The sequence below is a fragment of the Dysidea avara genome, chromosome 2, assembly GCF_963678975.1.
Source record: "Dysidea avara chromosome 2, odDysAvar1.4, whole genome shotgun sequence".
In the NCBI taxonomy this organism is placed as follows: Eukaryota; Metazoa; Porifera; class Demospongiae; order Dictyoceratida; family Dysideidae; genus Dysidea; species Dysidea avara.
In genome coordinates this window covers 42157541-42179131 of record NC_089273.1, presented here as the reverse complement: position 1 = coordinate 42179131, position 21591 = coordinate 42157541, and the positions used below count along the sequence as shown (strand labels likewise).

The 21591-nt window shown below is 37.5% G+C and overlaps 1 long non-coding RNA gene across 4 annotated transcripts in view; it reads right to left on the bottom strand.

The window, feature by feature from the left end:
• LOC136247381 (uncharacterized) overlaps window positions 1-21591 on the bottom strand; it is a 93771-nt gene that overhangs the window by 28801 nt on the left and 43379 nt on the right. For 3 of the 4 annotated variants that reach the window (XR_010697459.1, XR_010697460.1, XR_010697458.1), the window contains one exon: window positions 171-329. This is a non-coding gene — a long non-coding RNA (uncharacterized lncRNA). Of the gene's footprint in view, window positions 1-170; window positions 330-5297; window positions 5418-21591 lie in introns of all 4 variants that reach the window. The other variant, XR_010697461.1, reaches the window with a different exon arrangement.

Below are 21591 nucleotides of genomic sequence, written 5' to 3'. Positions count from 1 at the left end.
GACTATGCATACATTTTACAGTATGTTTAAAGGCACTTGTTGGTCTAACACAACGTGTAACAGTGACAAAATCAAACACATAACTTGACCCATTATCAAATTATACTGGTCTGAAGCATGATTTGTGTAGTTAGCCAGTCAGTAGAATATTTAAACACATTCACACTCACTTGCAGTTTAATAGTAAAGCGTAGGTAGTTCTGAAGAAAATGAGGATCCATAGTGTTTTAAATGCCTTCACAACATGAACATAATCCACCAAACTCCTGTCTGATGACATCTCTCACTTTACACAACTCTGCTCTTTACTCTTCTTCTGATAAAATTTCCTATCAAAATATGACATTATCACACCAAACCACAGCTACTGTATTGCAATATGAAAATATTATCCCTATGCATGTAAGCATGATCCACACAATAACATATTCCACTGTTATCTACAGGTGTACCGATAATCATATCGGCTTAAATATCGGCCACCGATATGGTAATTTTTACCAATATCAGTATCGGTACAGAACAGTAGGAGGACTAATATCACTACTGATATTTATACAGTAGCAATAGTTTGTACATAAACAGATTATGTATTGGTTTTCTACGTTATCCATGTGGCTTTCTAGTGCCAGTGGCTTATTGGTCACCTTGCAGCAAATGCTACGCTACAAGAAACCATTCAAATACATGCAATTCTAGTGTTTGTTGCTGGAAAGCTTATCATAGTCTTTACAAATGAAGCAGTTATAGAGTACCTTGTAATTAAAAAAAGGGTCACAGGATAACCAAGGAAACTTGTTCTCACAAGCCATTTGAATGTGGAGTAATCCAGAAATGTCTGTTTAAGGCTTCATGGGAGTATACATAAAAATATTTGTGGGTACCTAATTGTCTGGATTGCACAAAGAAACCCAAGCTCTATACCACCACAGGCGGAGTACATGCACATTTTGTGGTAGGGTAAATAAACGTATATTTTGGTTGTTTAAAATTATAATGCAAATATCGGATCGACTATCGGTTATTGGTGGCATTAATATCGGATATCGGTACATGCCAAAAATCCATATCGGTACACCTTTATGTTATCAACACTTGATGCTATAATATTACGTATATTTTTTATGTTGAGATAAGCCCTCAAAAACATTTACTAACTCAAGGATGGAATGAACAATACCGCAATGACAAAATTTAATGTCATAAATGACAATATGGGCGTGATAGTGTGGGGGGCTTCAGAGACTTTGGCACACAGTATTCGAAATAAATGTTGTCTGTAGTTTTTACACGTGGAACCACGAGATAATGAAGGTACAAGCATACACAAACGCACCGTAAAGTACCTGCACTATTAGTACACGCACCATGAAGGTGCAAAACGCACTCCAACTAGGACAGCAGATCAAAAATTTTAAATTCACACACAAGTAGGCTTCTTTGTATTGCTGTATGCCTTACATTCGCCCTGTTTCGAATTTATTAACACCAATCATAGAGAAACACTATCTCACCCAATACATCCCTGTACAACCATGGTGGCCATTTTGTTTTGTGATGTCATAGATAATACACGAAACAAAATCGCAACGTCAAGAAACGTCATTACAGATATCGCTCATTACACAAATTCTTGAACTATGTATTTGTAATACTACTAAACATTTTTTCATCAAAACTTCCATCAAAAATTTCACCAAAGAATCCATCAAAAATTTCACCATACATTTTCTATAGGAAAGCCATAAAAGTAGAGTACGTTACCATCTTTCTCTGAATATTGGATGGAACCAAACCAGACATGTCTGCTTTTTGACATCTTTTACTGTCACCATAAATCATCAGGTTGGCTGAAATACTACTTTTCTTGTGAAAATCCACTTACACATGTGTAACAATCTTCACAGCAATGACTGTCTCTATAATGCCTTTGTAGGTAAAAAATCAATCAAATAGTAGGACCCAATGATGTAGTATAGTGGGTCTCCAATAAATTGTATGACCCTTTCCAAAAAATAATAGTTCGAAAAGCACCTCTGCAATCAATCATACATCCTGAACACTGCATTGTATTTATAGAAGTATCTGAAACTTTTGATTGTGGGTTTGATTTTTATAATTAAAACTTTCCATAAACTATGTAACCCAGTTTTCCGAGAGATGTTTTTGTAGTTTAAATTTTAAATTATGGGGAAGAATATTCATAACTGAAAGGTATGTAAGGTCTCACTGGCATTCATAAGTACTAGGCACTATTGAAATTTAAATACCCAGTATTAATAACAAGGAACTATCAGATATACATACCAGTATATATTTATATATATATTTAGTAGAGGTGTACCAATATAAGAAAACTAAACCAATCTGATACCGATCCAACATGACATTAATCATTTTGAAACTGATACGATGCCGATCCGATATACCGATGATATAACTATTTATATTTGAGGAATCACATATGCCATGTTCAATAACTATCTTAAGATTATTGGCTATGCTTGGTTACTCATGGTGGTGTGGTCTCTATTCACAGCTCAGACTATAAGGCACCCACAAATATTTTAATACATGCCCCTGCCAAGATTAGTCCGTACTCTGCATTTTAATGGCTTGTAGAGATGGCTGGTTGTTTTATGCTACATGTGCTCTTGGTTCATCTTATTGCTGTTTCCCCAAGCTCATCACTATGAGTGTTTGTTGTATAATTGGTAAGCTTTGTGACAACAAAACAGTGATTATGCACAGACTTAGATGGCTTCGTGTAGCGTATTGCGTTTACACAAGTAAGATAACTACTGTTTCCCACCCTTGTTAGCTAAATAATAGGGATTTATAATGTGGCTTGATCATTGGACAGTGTCCTCGAGATAGTTCAGTTGTGTATCGGTGTATCGTATCAGTTTATAGCAGCAATATCGGCTCCTACCGATATAGTAGAAATTTCTATATCGGCCACCAATACAATATGTATCGGTATATCGGTACACAATGTCGGTCAATACAAGTAGGCATGTGCTCGTAATGTGGCAACCTTAGTGCTTGTTTAATTAAGCTACAGCTTCTGGTCACTACTAAACATTGACAGCAAACATTGGAGTATATACTAGTGTTTATATATACCAGGGGTGTGTGATAATGAAAATTTTTATTATTGCGATAATGTATCATGATACTTAACTATACACATGTAAATAATAGTTAGATACTGAAAATGTCAGCTATATATGGAAAACAGTATTATGACAAAAATTAAAACAATTATACCTACATTTTCTCATTTCATGTTGGCCACATGTAGTTTACAAAAGTATCCGGAAATTCCCTATGCCATGATAATGCGATAATTAAAACTTTCTCGATAACAATAATGACTTTTAGTGTTGTATGATATGGCAAAATTTTGTATATTGCTTATCACGATTATTGCTCTCTTATTCTATCATGATATGATAAGTTATCACGATAATCGTAATTGCATGAAGTCATGGTAATAAATTGCTAGTACATATTTGAGTATAAACAACAGTATATAATAGAAACCAAGAGTATCGAACGGATGTACTACTCCATGATTAATCATTGCGTAAAGTAATATGGATATTTCAGTAATCATTCGTTTTCATTGCCATTAAGGGTTGCGGGATTTAGCCCAATTCGGCCACTAAACCAAGCGAAAACATGATAGCGTTAAAGGGAATTGGCTAATGTTAAAGTTCTGGCACTGCCAAGCAGATCCCTGAAGGCGTGGCAACATGGTCGTTTGTGCAACCATTGTTTTAGCGAGCTGGAGTTATCTTGGGTCCTTACTACACTTTCTTTGTACAATAACTGTTGAATACTTGGCTGAATAACACGGAAAACTGGAGAATAACATGGAAAACTGGCGAATAAAGACCTGTTGCCACGTGTATCAGTGTTTCTACTGCTTTTCAAAACACTAGCATAGCAAAAGAAGATTCCTCCATATTTTTCTGCCACTTCCTATCCTACACACCACCAACATCCACTTCATTTCATCACTCCTTCAGTAAGAACCAAATCATACTAATTCAGCCTTTTTTTTTCCCAGAATAATAACTTACGTACCTGTTGAAACAACTGAATCTCCCACTGTTGAACAGTTTTTAGTTGAACAGTTTTTGTCGCTGCAACTATTGATTTTTGTAACTTATTCAGGCTAGTCCCCTGAAATATCAGTGATTTCTGTCTGTCCAGTAATAATACAAATCAATAAAAATAAATAAAAGGTTATCATGGTATACACTGTAATAAATATACTACATGGAGATCAAAAGTGTCATGCTGTGTGGACATACCAGATATACCACGCTTTGTGGCTATGCTTATCATACATATATGGTGTAACATCACACAGTCTGTGAAATACTTACCTAAAAGGTAAGCGTACAAGTCTCTAATAACAATTGCTGAAATCTACCAAATTGAGCTAATGAGTTCATAACAGATGAACTCTTGTCCCCTTCAAACCCATAATTCATTATAAATCGGAATCAGTGATGGATCAGATGTTTTACTTTAGTGGCGCTATGCCCATCTACTTGTGATTAATGAGTTATGGGTTTGAAGGGGACAAGCGTTTATCTGTTATGCACTCATTAGCTCAATTTGGTTGATTTCGGCGTTTGTTATTAGAGACTACTTGCCATTTAAGTAAGTATTTCACAGAATATGTGATGTTTATCTGAACCATCACTGATTCTAATTTCTAATAGGAACTGTTTCACTATTAATAGCTATCTAAAACAGTTTCATTTAGTGGGGTGTAGTTATAATACAAATACTCAGGATACGACTGAAATATACACTCTTCCTCAAGCACTGCCCACTCTAAGGAGTCATGTGTATATTTTAGTAATATCCCTTGTAAACATGTTGCAACTATACTATAGCATAAATGTGTTGACAGAACACTCTGATCAAATACTTGATTTGACATTTGGTTGATAGATAAATGAAATATAACAAGTATTCTACAAGGACTACATAACACCTTCCAAAATTACATAATAAAGAACGAATATCAGAAATAACCTGACAATATCTTCAATACTTGGCATTTTATTATTGACCATGTTACTATTGATTGTGGGTGTTATGGGTTTGTAAAATAGCTGCAAGCCTGGTTTCTCAAACTAGTTTCAGGAGTGTGATATAGTTGTATGTTACCACATTTGAATGTCTGCCTGCAATCGTAACAAAGGAAATGAAGAAAAGAAAGATAATAAAACTGATTCTTAATGATACTGTATTTACTTGGTTAAACGCCGCACCTTCAATAGTAGCCAAACTTGAGTAGTACAACAATTGATTTTCAAAATACTGGCTGCAGCGTCATTTTCGAGCATGAAGTGGTAGTCAAATTCAAATAGTTGCCGCATCAATTCTTAACACTAAGGTAAAAAACACCATTGTGTTTAACCAAGTAAATGTGGTATGTACAGATACGTAGTGACATCATGGTACAGACTATCTAATCCAAAACAGCCAAGCTGTAAAAAAAGTGTGCGGCCCTCAGAAAGGCTATGGTGAAAAAAGATGTGAAATCCAAGGTGGCGGCCAAGAAATGGCTGTGATGGTAGGTTAGTGGTAAAAATTTTAATAATGACAATTCAGGTGAATTTTTGTGCCGCTTCACAAAAATTCACCTGAATTGTCGTTATTAAAATTTTTACCACTAACCTACCATCACAGCCATTTCTTGGCCGCCACCTTGGATTTCACATCTTTTTTCACCATAGCCTTTCTGAGGGCCGCACACTTTTTTTACAGCTTGGCTGTTTTGGATTAGATTTCATTTCTTTTTGTATTTGTATACCCCAAAGCCAGCCTATGGCCAGCTTTGGGACTTTTTTAACCTATGTTTTTTTCTTTACTACAGGAAGAAGAAAAGATGAAGTAGATGTACTTTAAATATTTTATCAGTAAATGTACAAATTATATATACTGTATAATACATATGTGACCGGATTTGCGAAAAGGGGTCCAATTTGCCAACTTTGACAATTGATAACTTCAGATTGGAAAGAGCTATTGCCTTGATATTTGGGCAGTGGTGAGCACCACTATAGCTGAATACATGGTGAAATGTTCAGGTTAATAATTATGTTACTTGAACACTGAGTTATGGTCTCCAACATTTACGGAATTGGATGTGTGTGGAAGACCCCTTTTCGCAAATCCGGTTACATATATTGATTACAGAAATCTCCATGGTGGTTTCTTTGTAACTGAACACTCTACAAGGTGACTTCTTCTAATTGCTCTCTCTACAGGGTGAATTGTTTGTAGCTGAACGATCTACAAGGTAACTTCTTCTAGCTGATCTCTCTACAGGTGATGTGTTTGTAGCTGAATTTTGTATAGGTGATTTGTTTGCAGCTGAGCTCTTTACAGAATGGTTTCTTTGTAGCTGAACTCTCTAAAAGGTAACTTCTTCTAACTGATCTTTCTACAGGGCAATTTGTTTCTGGCAGAATTTTCTACAGGGTGATTTCTTTGCAGCTGAACTCTCTACATGGTGGTTTCTTTGTAGCTGAACTCTCTACAAGGTAATTTCTTCTAGCTGATCTCTCTACAGGGAGATTTGTTTGTAGCTGAACTATCTACAAGGTAACTTCTTATAGCTGATCTCTACAGGGTGATTTGTTCGTAGTTGAATTCTGTACAGGTGATTTGTTTGCAGCTGAGCTCTTTACAAAATGGTTTCTTTGTAGCTGAAATTTCTCCAAGGTAAGTTCTTCTAACTGATCTTTCTACAGGGTGATTTGTTTGTAGCTGAACTATCTACAAGGTAATTTCTTCTAGCTGATCTCTCTACAGGGCGATTTGTTTGTAGCTGAATTCTGTACAAGTGATTTGTTTGCAGCTGAGCTCTTTACAGAATAGTTTCTTTGTAGCTGAACTCTCTACAGGGTGATTTGTTTGTAGCTGAAATCCCTACAAGGTAACTTCTTCTAGCTGATCTCTCTACAGGGTGATTTGTTTGTAGCTGAACTCTCTACAGGTGATTTGTTTGTAGCTGAACTCTACAAGGCGATACTTCTAGGTGATTTCTCTACAGGATTCCTTGTTTCTAACTGAACTCTCAACAGGGTGATCTGTTCATAGCTGAACTTTCTACTGGGTGATTTGTTTGCAGCTGAACTCTCTAAATGGTGGTTTCTTTGTAGCTGAACTCTCTACAATGTGACTTCTTCTAGCTGAACTCTCTACAAGGTGACTTGTTTCTAGCTGATCTCTCTACAGGGTGACTTGTTTCTAGCTGAACTCTCTACAGGTGATTTGTTTGTAGCTGAACTCTCTACATGGTGGTTTCGTTGTAGCTGAACTCTCTACAAGGTAACTTCTTCTAGCTTATCTTTTTCACTGCATATTTGTTTGTAGCTGAGTTCTCTACAGGGTGATTTGTTTGCAGCTGAACTCTCTACATGGGAGTTTCATTGTAGCTGAACTCTCTACAATGTGACTTCTTCTAGCTGAACTCTCTACAGGGTGACTTGTTTCTAGCTGAACTCTCTACAGGTGATTTGTTTGCAGCTGAACTCTCTACATGGTGGTTTCTTTGTAGCTGAACTCTCTACAAGGTAACTTCTTCTAGCCGATCTTTGTACAAGGTGATTGAGTTTTTTGCAGCTGAACTCTTTACATGGTGGTTGCTTTGTAGCTGAACTCTCTAAAAGGTGACTTCTTCTAGCTGAACTCTCTACAGGATGATTTGTTTGCAGCTGGATTCTCTACGTGGTAGTTTCTTTGTAGCTGAACTCTCTACAATGTGACTTCTTCTAGCTGAACTCTCTACAGGGTGACTTGTTTCTAGCTGAATTCTCTACAGGTGATTTGTTTGCAGCTGAACTCTCTACATGGTGGTTTCTTTGTAGCTGAACTCTCTACAAGGTAACTTCTTCTAGCTGATCTTTCTACAGGGTGATTTGTTTGTAGCTGAATTCTCTACAGGGTGATTTATTTGCAGCTTAACTCTCTACAAGGTGACTTCTTCTAGCTGAACTCTCTACAGAGTGATTGATTTTTTTTGCAGCTGAACTCTCTACATGGTGGTTTCTTTGTAACTTAACTCTCTACAGGGTGATTTGTTTGTAGCTGAACTTTCTACAGGGTGATCTGTTCATAGCTGAACTCCCTATAAAGTAACTTCTTCTAGCTAATCTTTCTACAGGGCGATTTGTTTGTAGCTGAGTTCTCTACAGGGTGATTTGTTTGCAGCTGAACTCTACATGGTAGCTTCTTTGTAGCTCTACAATGTTACTTCTTCTAGCTGAACTCTCTACAAGGTGACTTGTTTCTAGCTGATCTCTCTACAGGGTGACTTGTTTCTAGCTGAACTCTCTACAGGTGATTTGTTTGCAGCTGAACTCTCTACATGATTGTTTCTTTGTAGCTGAACTCTCTACAAGGTAATTTCTTCTAGCTGATCTCTCTACAGGCCGATTTGTTTGTAGCTGAACTCTCTACATGATGGTTTCTTTGTAGCTGAACTCTCTACAAGGTGATTTCTTCTATAGCTGATCTTTCTACAGGGTGATTTGTTTGTAGTTAAACTCTCTACACGATAGATTCTTTGTAGCTGAACTCTCTACAAGGTGATTTCTTCTATAGCTGATCTTTCTACAGGGTGATTTGTTTGTACCTGAACTATCTACATGATGGTTTCTTTGTAGCTGAACTCTCTACAAGGTAACTTCTTCTAGCTGATCTCTCTACAGGACAATTTGTTTGTACCTGAACTCTCACATGATTGTTTCTTTGAAGCTGAACTCTCTACGAGGTGATTTCTTCTAGCTGATCTTTCTACAGGGTGATTTGTTTGTAGCAGAACTCTCTACAAGGAAACTTCTTCTAGCTGATCTCTCTACAGGGAGATTTGTTTGTAGCTGAACTCTCTATACATGATTTGTTTGCGGCTGAATTCTCTACATGATGGTTTCTTTGTAGCTGAACTCTCTACAAGGTAACTTCTTCTAGCTGATCTCTTTACAGGGTGAATTGTTTGTAGCAGAACGATCTACAAGGTAACTTCTTCTTACTTATCTCTCTACAGGGTGATTTGTTTGTAGCTGAACTTTTTACAAGGAAACCTCTTTTAACTGAGCTCTGTACAGGGTGAATTGTTTGTAGCTGAACTATCTACAAGGTAACTTCTTCTAGCTGATCTCTCTACAGGATGATTTGTTTGTAGCTGAACTATCTACAAGGTAACTTCTTCTAGCTGATCTCTCTACAGGGTGATTTGTTTGTAGCTGAATTCTGTATAGGTGATTTGTTTGCAACTGAGCTCTTTACAGAATGGTTTCTTTGTAGCTGAACTCTCTACAAGGTAACTTCTTCTAGCTGATGTATCTACAGGGTCACTAGTTTGTAGCTGAATTCTCTACATGGTGGTTTCTTTGTAACTGAACTATCTACAAGGTGACATCTTCTAGCTGATCTTTCAACAGGGTGATTTGTTTGTATTTGAACTCTCTACAAGAAATCTTCTTCTAACTGATGTTTTAACAGGGTGAATTGTTTGTAGCTGAACTCTCTACAGGGTGATTTGTTTGTAGCTGATCTCTATACAGGTTACTTATTTCTAACTGATCTCTTTAATTCTGTCCAGGGTGACTGCTCTATTAGGATGACTGCTCTATTAGAGTATCTCGATCTCGCACTTGCTACACCAAGTTGGATTTCGTGTTATAACTCCGTGGATTTAAGTCTGATTCTTCTACACCATTGAAGAGCCTTTCTAAGATGATAACTCCATCTGTACAGCGATTTTGAAAGCATTACCCCAAGCGGTTTACCTGGTAGGCGTGGCAAGCATAATAATAATAATAATAATAAAATAAAAATATTAAAAATTAGCTAATCTCGATTGCGTAATTGTTACACACTGTTGATTTTTTCGCTGTATCTTCCTGGTTTTTAGCTCGATTTCTTTCAAACCACAAAAGGTTTGAGGTTCAATAGTTAACCTATTCACCCACCGATTTTCAGCTTCTTCCCATACGCGGTTTACCCTGTAGGCGTGACAACATATTGGTGTTATTTTTCGTGCATAATCGCTCATAACTCTTTGTCTGTTTATGGTATTCCAGCCAAAGTTGGTACCAAGATGCGCCTTTATACCCCCCTTCTGTGTGCCAAATTTCAAGGCAATCGGATAACGCGTTCGAGTTTTATAGCAGTTTTTGTAAGTGTGCGACAAGAAAAAGAAAAATAAGAAGAAGAAGAAGAAAAAAAAAACGAAGAAACTCAGCCAATTTTTGAAGTCGCATATCTCGGGAACGCGCGAAGCGATTTCGCTCAAATTTGGAATGTAGAGTGCTGCAGTTGGGGGGCATGTCCACAGCAAAAATCGTCTTGTTTCATCAAGGAAGCACAGAGCTACGGAGGTGCGAAAATTGCGTTTTCTTTCTTCCTGTCAATATACTCACGGGTGTTACGCGCCGGCTTCTTGGGCCGCACGACACACTACCGTGTGTCTTGATTTTACTTCCGTTTGAACAGTTGCGTATTGAGTGAATCACATGACACATAATGTAACCACATTACCTCAATACGCAAATGTTCAAATAGGTTATACTCTAGATTGGTCTTTACAAAGGCCTCCAGATAGTGTATGGCCTTTTCCAAAAAAATCTTAGAATATTCACTAAAATAGACTATAGCTACAGTGTTACAGTAGTTGTTTTATACAACTACCTGTTGGTATTGATTGTGGGTTTTGGTAATAAAAATGATACAAGGTATACTGTACGAATTGATAGTATCATCACTCCATTTTGTCAACTGCATCTGTTACAATGCATGTATCATGCATATACTCACATATACTCATATTTGTTGTTCGTTTCTTTCTCCACTGCTGCAGTGGGTAGGCAATGATTTACGGTAATACAAAATGACTTTGATGTAGCTGCTAGCTATTATGAGAATCTCCTGTAATATATTGTAGTAACTGGATTGATTGCAGAGGTACTTATTGTACTGTTCTTTGTTTGCAAAGCTGTACAACAGGTAGAAGATACCCAGAAACAAAGCAAAAATGGCCACTTCATTGTATTCAGTTATTAGTGCAGGGTGTACTCAGGGCACACATATTAGTAGTCAGTTTATGTTGCAACTGAATTGATTGCAGAGGCAATTCTCATGTTTTTCCTTAGTCATAATGTTACAGGCCTGTTAACAAAGCGTAACAGCCATATCACTTTTCAGTAATTGATAGTCGGTGCCCAGTTGCGTATCTGGTATGGTACAGCTTGGGCACTGTATATGCTGCCTTTGGGGGTCTGTGGGAATTCCCCCTCTCCCCTCCTTGAATTTCAACAGCTACAAAATGGCATCTGGGACCTTTTCAGAGGAAAAATGCTTTTAGATTTTCACGAAGCAGTTAATTTAACATATATTTAACCTGTTCAGATTGTATAGTAACACTAACTAAGTAGTACACCACATGAAATGCTACAAATCTTACAATGAGCTACATGTTATAGTTAAGCACAGCTGCTTGTTTGTACAGAAAATACAGTATGAGGGAGTGTCCAGAGGCTAATACAGCACAAGGCGAAGCTGAGTGCTGTATCTGCCTTGAGACACCCCGAGTGCTGTAGTTTTCGTACACATAAGCAAGGCAGTGTTTTAAGTGGTACATTGTACTACCTGGTCATCTGGCTCGGATGCTACAGTTCTATCATCACTAGGCACCAGTTCTCTGAACGGGACTCGTTTTTGGTACCTTCATGGAGTAAGTGCGTAGGTGAGCTTCTGGGACACTTCTGCACAGTGTTATCAAGGCTTGGATTCTCCGAGGTATTCTCTCTGGGGCCTTGTTCACCCTATTAACTCACAGACGACATTCCCGCAACTCATGGCCTACAGCAAGATCTCACGTGATTTCTAATTCCTTCACAAAAAGAAAACTGCTTTAATCAGCAGGGCTTAATGGGGCTTATTACACAGTTCATATTCATTTACAACATTCTAACTTTTTCTATGGAATTTTGTGTCAACGGAGGTCAGTTGAGCTGTTCAGTACAAAACCATTGGGTTCACGTGTGTGCTTCCAACTTCCTCTACAGTAAACACAAGGGTATGCAAGTTATGGGCATTTGTTTACGTCACGTCAAAATAATACTACTTGATTACTTATTTCACCTTTGTATGTAGTGAAGAAAAGTAATAAAACTCGCCCAGTGATCAATTCTCTTATTCATGGTGAATACAATGGTGCAAATTTCAACCCTATATGTCATTCTGTTCATAAGCTACAACCATTTTAGTAAGCACCTGTAAATTATTTTTCTATACTTGCTGTAGTGTACAGCATACAAAGTTTCGTGAAATAGCACGCCTTCAATATTCAACTATATAACTCTAAAGTTCAAAGCCGATTTTTAAAATTACTTTGTCAATGAACTACCTAGCACTAAGTCACTTCGGTTCCAACTATTTCTCATCTTGTAGAACAATTCTATGCTTACCTTTGTACTAATAATTAGGGCTGGGACGAATATTGAAATTTACCTTCAAACATTTGCTAATAAAATATTCGAACATTCGAAGCTTCGGTGTTAGCTTTCAAGCTATAGGTTTTCTTAAGTTTCATTTTTCTAATCCCATTTAGTAAGTTTGCAAGCATTTGGTAAGTGCACAGCAGCGGTGCTGAATGACGCTGATAACAACATTGAAAAGTAGTGAAAACGCACACCAATGGACTACAACATTGGCCAACAACTCCATCAAGCCTGAATCTCGAAAGTTCGAAGTGACTATTGTAGAGTAATGCTTACCCAAAGTTTGGTGTGGTGGATAATTCTGAAGTTACTTAGCAAGAAAGGAGACTGTAGCTAGTCAGGGCATGCTCTGTACAATAGTAATCACACAATGGCAGCTGGTGCCATTTGTCAGTGAATTAACCAGAGTTGTGACAAGCTAGTAATTAGAATAACATTAGTTGTATGAACAATAGTAGCTGGGCAGTCTAACAAAGCCTGTTCTGTTAGTCCACTGGAACGCTTCGCTAAGGTCTATTGATTTCCACATTCATCCGTACATTTTACTACATTATCACAAACGTGTGTGGTCCAATGAACTTTGTATGGCTGCCCTTAATCAGTTCAGTGCCACCTTAAAGACTTTCTGCTTTCAGCAAAGTCTTTCCAAAAATTCTAGTGTCAGTATTATCCCACACTTGTTGGACATTTATTAAGATTACCGGTTTCTTTATATACAGATGAATTTTACAACTGATTGTGGGTTTTGGTTATCAAAATAATACGATGCAAAGAGATTTGACACACATTAAGCACTATTAATTGGAATTCACATAACCGCCTTTTAAGTGATTATGGAGATATTGAATACAATTTCCAGTGATATTCTCTTTCATTGTTGTTGTTTGTCCTCTATTTCATGCAATAAACTCTTTATCCCAGAGTGGCATAGCCACAGGCCTTAAATTAACGTGCAGTCAACAGACAAAATCCGCACAAATGGCACAGAGTCTGCACATAATTCGTTTTGGGCGGACACACATGTCCTTGCAAAACCAATAGTGGTGCCATAATAGCGGAGATACTACATTTTCCCAACCCAAAGATTTACCAATGCCACCTCCCCTTTGTGTACTGCTATCACCAGCAGCTTTTATGACCACAGCCTGATGATATGTTGCAGCTATGTGGTTGTATTTAACCTCAAAACTTTCAGTGGAAACTCCCTATTCCAATTCCAGCAGTATAAAGTGCTCCTCTAGCTCATGTCGAGTCTGTACAATTTGACTCTATGTTTGTACATTTGTGAATATGTAAGGACATTTGTCCTTGGCACCTTAAAAATTAAATTAAGGCCTGTAGCCAGGAATAAATCTTTACTGAGGCAAAGTTTATACATTGACCTAATTGAAAGGGTCTGCTTCTGACTCAACTGATTCACAAATACTTTCAAGTATGGGTGGTACAACATTTGCAGGTTGACTATCTGGTTGGATGGAAGAAACTGTTTTTCAACATGTTATAAGTAATGCTCCAGCTTAGTTAATGCTACAGTATACCATGCTTCAATTATTAAACTAGTTTAATTGCATTCACCTGGCACAAAAAACTGAATTACTCCATAGATAGTTTGAGTAGTCAGGCCATCGATGGACTGCAACAGAGCTCATAGTCGTGCACACTATACTTTTTATTGACCTGATGTGATATTTAAGTCAGAAATTATCTCTTCCATGTGATGCTCAACTGCATGTGCTAAGCATGTCAAGCTAGGGAGTCTGGGGGCATGCTCTCACAAGGAAAATTTTGAAAATATATGCTTTGAAATGACATGTGGAGGTTATTTTTTATTGTAACTGATTTGTATGATCAATTAGCTCAATGTAATGCAATTCCATGCAGTTGATTCACTGGAACTTTTAAAAGTAATTTAATACAATTAACACAAATGTAAATAATTCAGACCAAGCAGTGTAATGAGAACGGTGGCTAATCTGTACTGAATGCTCTATTAGAGTATATTACGATGACTGCTCTATTAGAGTATCTCGATCTTTTACAAATTCAAGTAGCTGAAAAGTAGTCCAGCACCGTGTAACTGTACGCTCTGGCCCTGCTTAGTACTACAGCCATAGATTCTATTATGTGTGTGATACAGTAATGCTGTCTAGTATGAACGTTTGAGTAGAAAATCAGGGGTGTCAAAACTCAGGCCTGCTCAGCCTGTTGTTAGTGAGAATTTTTACCGAGGCAGCTGCCTCGGTTTCCTCAATGGTAGCTACGCCACTGCCCCATCATGTGCTCTGTACACTAATATCAAACCACAAGGGTTCAGTACTATAGTGGGTTCATATTAGGAATCACCCATATTTGCAAAAAAATAATAATAACAATAGCCATTGTAATTTTGTATTTTATAATTAGACAATTATTTTGTAATTCTCTAATTTACAGAATAATTTTGTAATTCTATAATTGTGACTGGATCTGCAAAAACCGTTCTTATCACCCAGGACAGGAAGTTTTTTTTTTTTCACACAAACACAAAGCTTAATGAATGCACTATCAAATTTCACTGTCACAGTCAACCAGAGTAAAGTGGTCTGCTTTTGCTGGCTGCTTTTTTAAAGCACGGTGGCGAGACGCACAAGTGGTCTGGAGTCTTGATGGAGCCCTGGCCAACCAGGAGATGGCTGTGTGTGGCTGTACAGCTCCGTGGTGTTGGACAATGACCTGTGTTGTAAATTTTCTTTCATTTTAGCCAGTTCTGAGCCCTGAATGGCCCATAACTTGGCCTAATTCATCCCAACATGTTCCTTTTCAATTTTTGAACACCATCTTGCCCGCCATCCAGGGCCCCCACCTCCCAACCTTCTGGAGCTCGCCTGATACTGACAACCTCGGATTAAAAACTACCTACAGTAGCGAACAAAAAAAAGTTCCAATTGCATTTCTGTTTGCATAGCGTTTCACAAAACACAACACTTTAAGAACGCAAGCACAACACTTGGCAAAACACTTGAGGAACGCCAAGCAAAAACAAAAATGCTTAAAGAACATCAAGCAAAAATAAGGAAAAACGAAGCACAACACTAGCAAAAAGAATTATATCCTTTGTTACACTACAGCAGTACAATGTTGCTTTAGGCAGTAGCAAAAGATTATTATAATTATTGTTATTAATTAGCTAGCTATAGCCCATGGTACCTTATTACAGGCACACGGTGCAGCCTACACAGTATACTTGTTTCTTACCCATGTGTGTCCATTTCTTTTTATCCAGCTAGATAACCACAATTTACTTTGCCAGCAGCAGAGCAACGCCAGAGTCAACTGGCTAGCTATTGACATTGATGAAGACGATAAAAGCAGAGATCAAAGCATTTATGTTATGAAGAATAATATTATTTGTATGTATCACCTATTATAAATCTAGAATAGTTCCTTGTATGTAGCTCAGCTCATATCAGTACACTTCACAAAACCTGAGACAAAATCTCTTGAAACTATGGTTATCCACTGATTTCAGTAAATTGTAGTAGTCTACTTACCGTTTAAACCCCCATTCAGCTGCCCAAATCAGGACTTGGACCGAGCAGCTCGTTCTTGGGCTTTTCAAGGTTAGCTTTACACATTCTGTATCTCATACAACTTTGTGGATAGTCTAGTAAGTAGTACGTGGGGTCCAAGCTTAAGCAGCGCCTGACAGTGCCAACTTGCTCGGCGCAAATCGCTCGGCGCAAATCGCTCGGCGCAAATCGCTCGGCGCAAATCGCTCATATAGACACCCTGAAAAGTTAAAATATGCTATATAAAATATTTTATAGTGTATTATGTTATGCTTGTACACTATGCGTGTTGACTTTCAGTCCAGCTTGACATCTCGCCATCTCGCCTTCAGTAGCCTTGTCTTCTGTGTAGCTAGGAGCCTTTTCTGGCAGGCCAGTTCCACTGAATGTGCGCTCGAAGATTCTATTAGTTAATCATACATACAGTAGGAATGCACAGACAGATGAACCATTATAATGCGCTTGCCAAACGTTAGCCAAAACAGAAATGCTTGCAAAATGCCAGCCAAAACGGAAATGCTATGTCAACGGGAGGTGTTATACAAAACGTTAAATGCTGGTGGAACGGGAACTTTTTTTTGTCCAATACTGAAAAATGGTGGAAAACTTAGCTGCTGGCTACTTCTTCAGTGGATGATCTGGAAAGTAAGAAATTGCTGTAAAACATGAAAGTTTGGTATGCGTAGCTACCACCACTGGCCAGCTACCATATAACACTCTGAATATTTAAAACCTATGTTTCTCGATACTTTTAAATGGGCAATAAGACCAGTTTTCCTAGAGACAGTTACAATTACATTTGAAGCACTTATTTAAACAAATCACTTTAAAACAACATATTATACATAGAAATATCTTCATAACTGCTTAAGTACCACAGGTTGCCCTACATATTTGTTTGCATAACTATGGGAGACACACAATCCTTTCAGTATTCCTGGTAGGTAGCCCCCAAGGCCTGCACTATTGTTTTTTTCACTTGCTAAACTCCAAAAGGATGGCAGTTTGCAAACACACCACCCACCCATACCTTCTTCACAAACACGCACGCACACACACAGATTAGCTAATTAGGCAATTATTGATATAACTCAGTTTTTATTTAACACTTAACTATTAATTTAGTTAGATAGTAGATACCATATTTATTTAATAATGTTAAAAGCCACCATATTTATTACCCTAGTTTAATGTGGCAACTACTTAAATCCAACCACTATTTGATGCTCAAAACTGAAGTTGAACCCTTTATAGTTAAAATCGATAACGGCATCATTCAAGTGTGGCCAAATACACACTTCTTATACAAACAATAAAATAATGTTGATTTTTGTAGGGCTGCACAATTTTGGTGGCAACCAGCATTGAAACCGGGTCACTACTGCTGACCCGGATGACCCACTGACCCAGATAGCAATCCAGGTCAGACCCGGATTTGACCTGGATTAATTAAAAGTGAGGCATGCGCCAAGAGCCACGTTTTGAGTACTGCATACGTACACATTTTGAGGTATGTGCTTTTTGTGGTTTGATAAATTTTACAGTTTAACTTAATTTATGGATTACTTGTTTTTCACTAATTTTGATAATCGTTAATTTTGGATGATTATTAAAAACTTGCAGAGAGCTAAGCAAAATCAAAATTCGCAAAAATTATGTCCCTCAAAAATTATACGGATACGGTAGATCATAATCTGTACAAAATAAGCAGTGAAGAGATCACAGCTCAGGTAGATATTAACAGAATAAAGTACATATAATCATACAATACAATAGTACTGTATAGTAGGGACCACAAAGCAGTGGGCGTGGCCAACAAAATAACATCATCACAAATCTAGCCTCAATTTTCCCAGACGACGATGAAGCAGTATTGGTTTGGTAAAACTAAGCCCAAACCAGCTTTCAGATTGAGCCGAAACACCTTCAAAAAGTTGCTACGGAACTCTAAAAAACTTCTTTAACGGAATTTCTTCTACAGACTGAGTAACTGACTGACTGACTGACTGACTGACTGACTGACTGATTGACTGAGTAAGTAACTGACTGATACCTTCAGACAAGTGTAACTCAATAACGGCTAATGCTACACGCTTGATTTTTCACTGTTCAATGTCGTTTTGCCCCGACAGGTGCCTTTTGGCATATTGCAGTATGTACAAGGTGTACTTCATGGACTTGCCAACGTCCTTCATGTCTCATCCAACATAAGGCGAACTAACACTCATAATTTCTTTTTCCTTAGGAGTACTGACACGAAAAAAAGATTTTTGAGCTCTTCTTGCTTTGGGGATCAAGATGTTACCATAGTTTTTGCTGTTTTCACCCTCCTTTATTGTGAAACAATTGCTCAAATAAATTAGATTTTTTTTCGATTTCGTTAATATTTCACCTATTGTATTTATTGCATTCTACTGTAAAATTAAGCTCGTGCTAACATATGGGATTCCGGTCACAATTACATAGATGGACCAAAGCCCACTACACACATGAACACAACTGTAAAATATTTCTATACAAAGTCAGATACTTCGAGATTTAAAAATCTCATCTCAAATTGAATATGCTTCAAAATCCAAAACCCACAATCACTACCAAAAAGTACTCCTATAAAAATATTTGCATGGGTCCAGCAGGTATTTCATCATTTATTCACTATTCATTAGTTGTTTTTTTTTTGTTGTTTTTTTAGGAAAAAGTCATACACTTTTGGAGATCTTTGAGAATGCACAAACATTGTTGCTTTTAAACATATTTTGTGTTTACACACAATGTGCTCTGTTTTATGATTATGATTTGATTTGGGTTGGGGCTTAGAAGCATTCAATTACATACCTACACATACACAAATTAGATGCAATAGACAAAAATTAAATCACAGCAAAACAATAAGAAGTGTTATATCCCTACTGCGCTCAAGATACCATAATGGAAATGCACAGTAGGGATATAACACTTCTTATTGTTTTACTGTGATTTAATATTGTATACTACTCCAACTTGTTTCAGTACTTTTTATCAATGTGCTACGGTCCCTACTCTAATTGAAAATTCCAAATTTTTCAGTGTACTTGTCGGTTTTGAATTTGTTATCAGGTTCACAACTCTAGTTTGAACACTTGCATATTGAGTGAACCACGTAACACGCAATATAATCACATTACCATAATACACAAGTGTTTGAACAGTGGCAAAAAAACACGTGATGGCAATATGAATTAGTCTTTACAAAGGCCTCCAGATCGCGTATGACCTTTTCCAAAAAATAGAAACTTTGTTACTTAATAAACTATAACTACAGTGGTATAGTAACTGTTTTATACAACTACCTGTTGATATTGATTGTGGGTTTTGGTTATAAAACATGATACAAGGTATATTGCATGAATTGATAGTACCACCATGCCACTTTGTCAACCGCATCTGTTACAATGTATCATGCATATACTCACATTTGCTGTTCGTTTTTTTCTCCACTACTGCAGTGGGTAAGCAATGATTTACGGTAATACAAAATGACTTTGATGCAGCTGCTAGCTATTTTGAGAATCGCCTGTAATAAATTGCAGTAACTGGATTGATTACAGAGGCACTTATTGTACTGTTCTTTGTTTGCAAAGCTGTACAACAGGTAGAAGATACCCAGAAACAAAGCAAAATGGCCACTTCACTATATTCAGTTATTAGTACAGGGTGTACTCAGGGCACACATATTAGTAGTCAGTTTATGTTGCAACTGAATTGATTGCAGAGTCAATTCTCATGTTGTTCTTTAGTCGTAATGTTACAGGCCTGTTAACAAAGCGTCATGGCCACATCACTTTTCAGTAATTGATAGTCGGGGTGCACGGTTGCGTATCTGGTATGGTACAGCTTGGGCACTGTATATGCTGCCTTTGGGGGTCTGTGGGAATTCCCCCTCTCCCCTCCTTGAATTTCAACAGCTACAAAATGGCATCTGAGGCCTTTTCAGAGAAAAAAATGCTTTTAGATTTTCATGAAGCAGTTAATTTAATATAATATATTTAACCTGTTCAGATTGTATAGTAATACTAGCTAAACAGTACACCACATGAAACGCTACAAATCTTACAAGGAGCTACATGTTATAGATAAAGCACCGCTGCTAGTTTGTACAGAAAATACAGTATGAGGGAGTGTCCAGAGGCTAATACAGCATAAGGCGAAGCTGAGTGCTGTATTTGCCTTGAGAAACCCCCCGAGTGCTGTAGTTTTCGTACACATAAGCAAGGCAGTGATTTAAGTGGTACATTGTACTACCTGGTCATCTGGCTTGGATGCTACAGTTCTATCATCACTAGGCACCAGTTCTCTGAACGGGACTCGTTTTTGGTGCCTTCATGGAGTAAGTGCATAGGTGAGCTTCTGGGACACTTCTGCACAGTGTTATCAAGGCTTGGATTCTCCGAGGTATTCTCTCTGGGGCCTTGTTTACCCTATTAACTCACAGACGACATTCCCGCAACTCATGCCTACAGCGAGATCTCATGTGATTTCTAATTCCTTCACAAAAAGAAAACTGCTTTGATCAGCAGGGCTTATTACACAGTTGATATTCATTTACAACATTCTAACTTTTTCTATGGGATTTTGTGACAAAAGAGGTTAGTTGAGCTGTTCAGTACAAAACCATTGGGTTCACGTGTGCGCTTCCAACTTCCTCTACAGTAAACACAAGGGTATGCAAGTTATGGGCATTTGTTTACGTCACATCGAAATAATGCTACTTGATTACTTATTTCACCTTTAGAAAAGCAAAAAAAACTCACTGCAGTAATTAATTCTCTTATTCATGGCGAATACAATGGTATAAATTTCAACCCTGTATGTCATTCTGCTCATGCATAAGTTACAACCATTTCTGTAAATTATTTTTCTATACTTGCTGTACAGTACAGCATACGTACAAAGTTTCGTGAAATAGTATGCCTTCAATATTCAACTACGTACATAACTTTAAAGTTCCAAGCCGATTTTTAAAATTACTTTGTCAATGAACTACCTAGCACTAAGTCACTTCGGTTCCAACAATTTCTCATCTTGTAGAACAATTCTACGCTTGCCTTTGTACGGATGACTAGGGTTGGGACGAATATTGAAATTTACCTTCAAACATTTGCTAATAAAATATTTGAACATTCAAAGCTCCAGTGTTAGCAATCAAATTACAGGTTTTCTTGTATTTACTAGCATCCTTCTTAAGTTTTATCTTTCTAATCCTATTTAGTAAGTTTGTAAGCATTTGGTAAGTGCATAGCAGCGGTACTGAATGACGCTGATAACAACATTGAAAAGTAATGAAAACACATACCAGTGGACTACAACATTAGCCAACAACTCCATCAAGCCTGAATCTCGAAAGTTCGAAGTGACTATTGTAGAGTAATACTTATCCAAAGTTTGGTGTGGTGGATAATTCTGAAGTTACTTAGCAAGAAAGGAGACTGTGTGGCTAGTCAGAGCACGCTCTGTACAATAGTAAT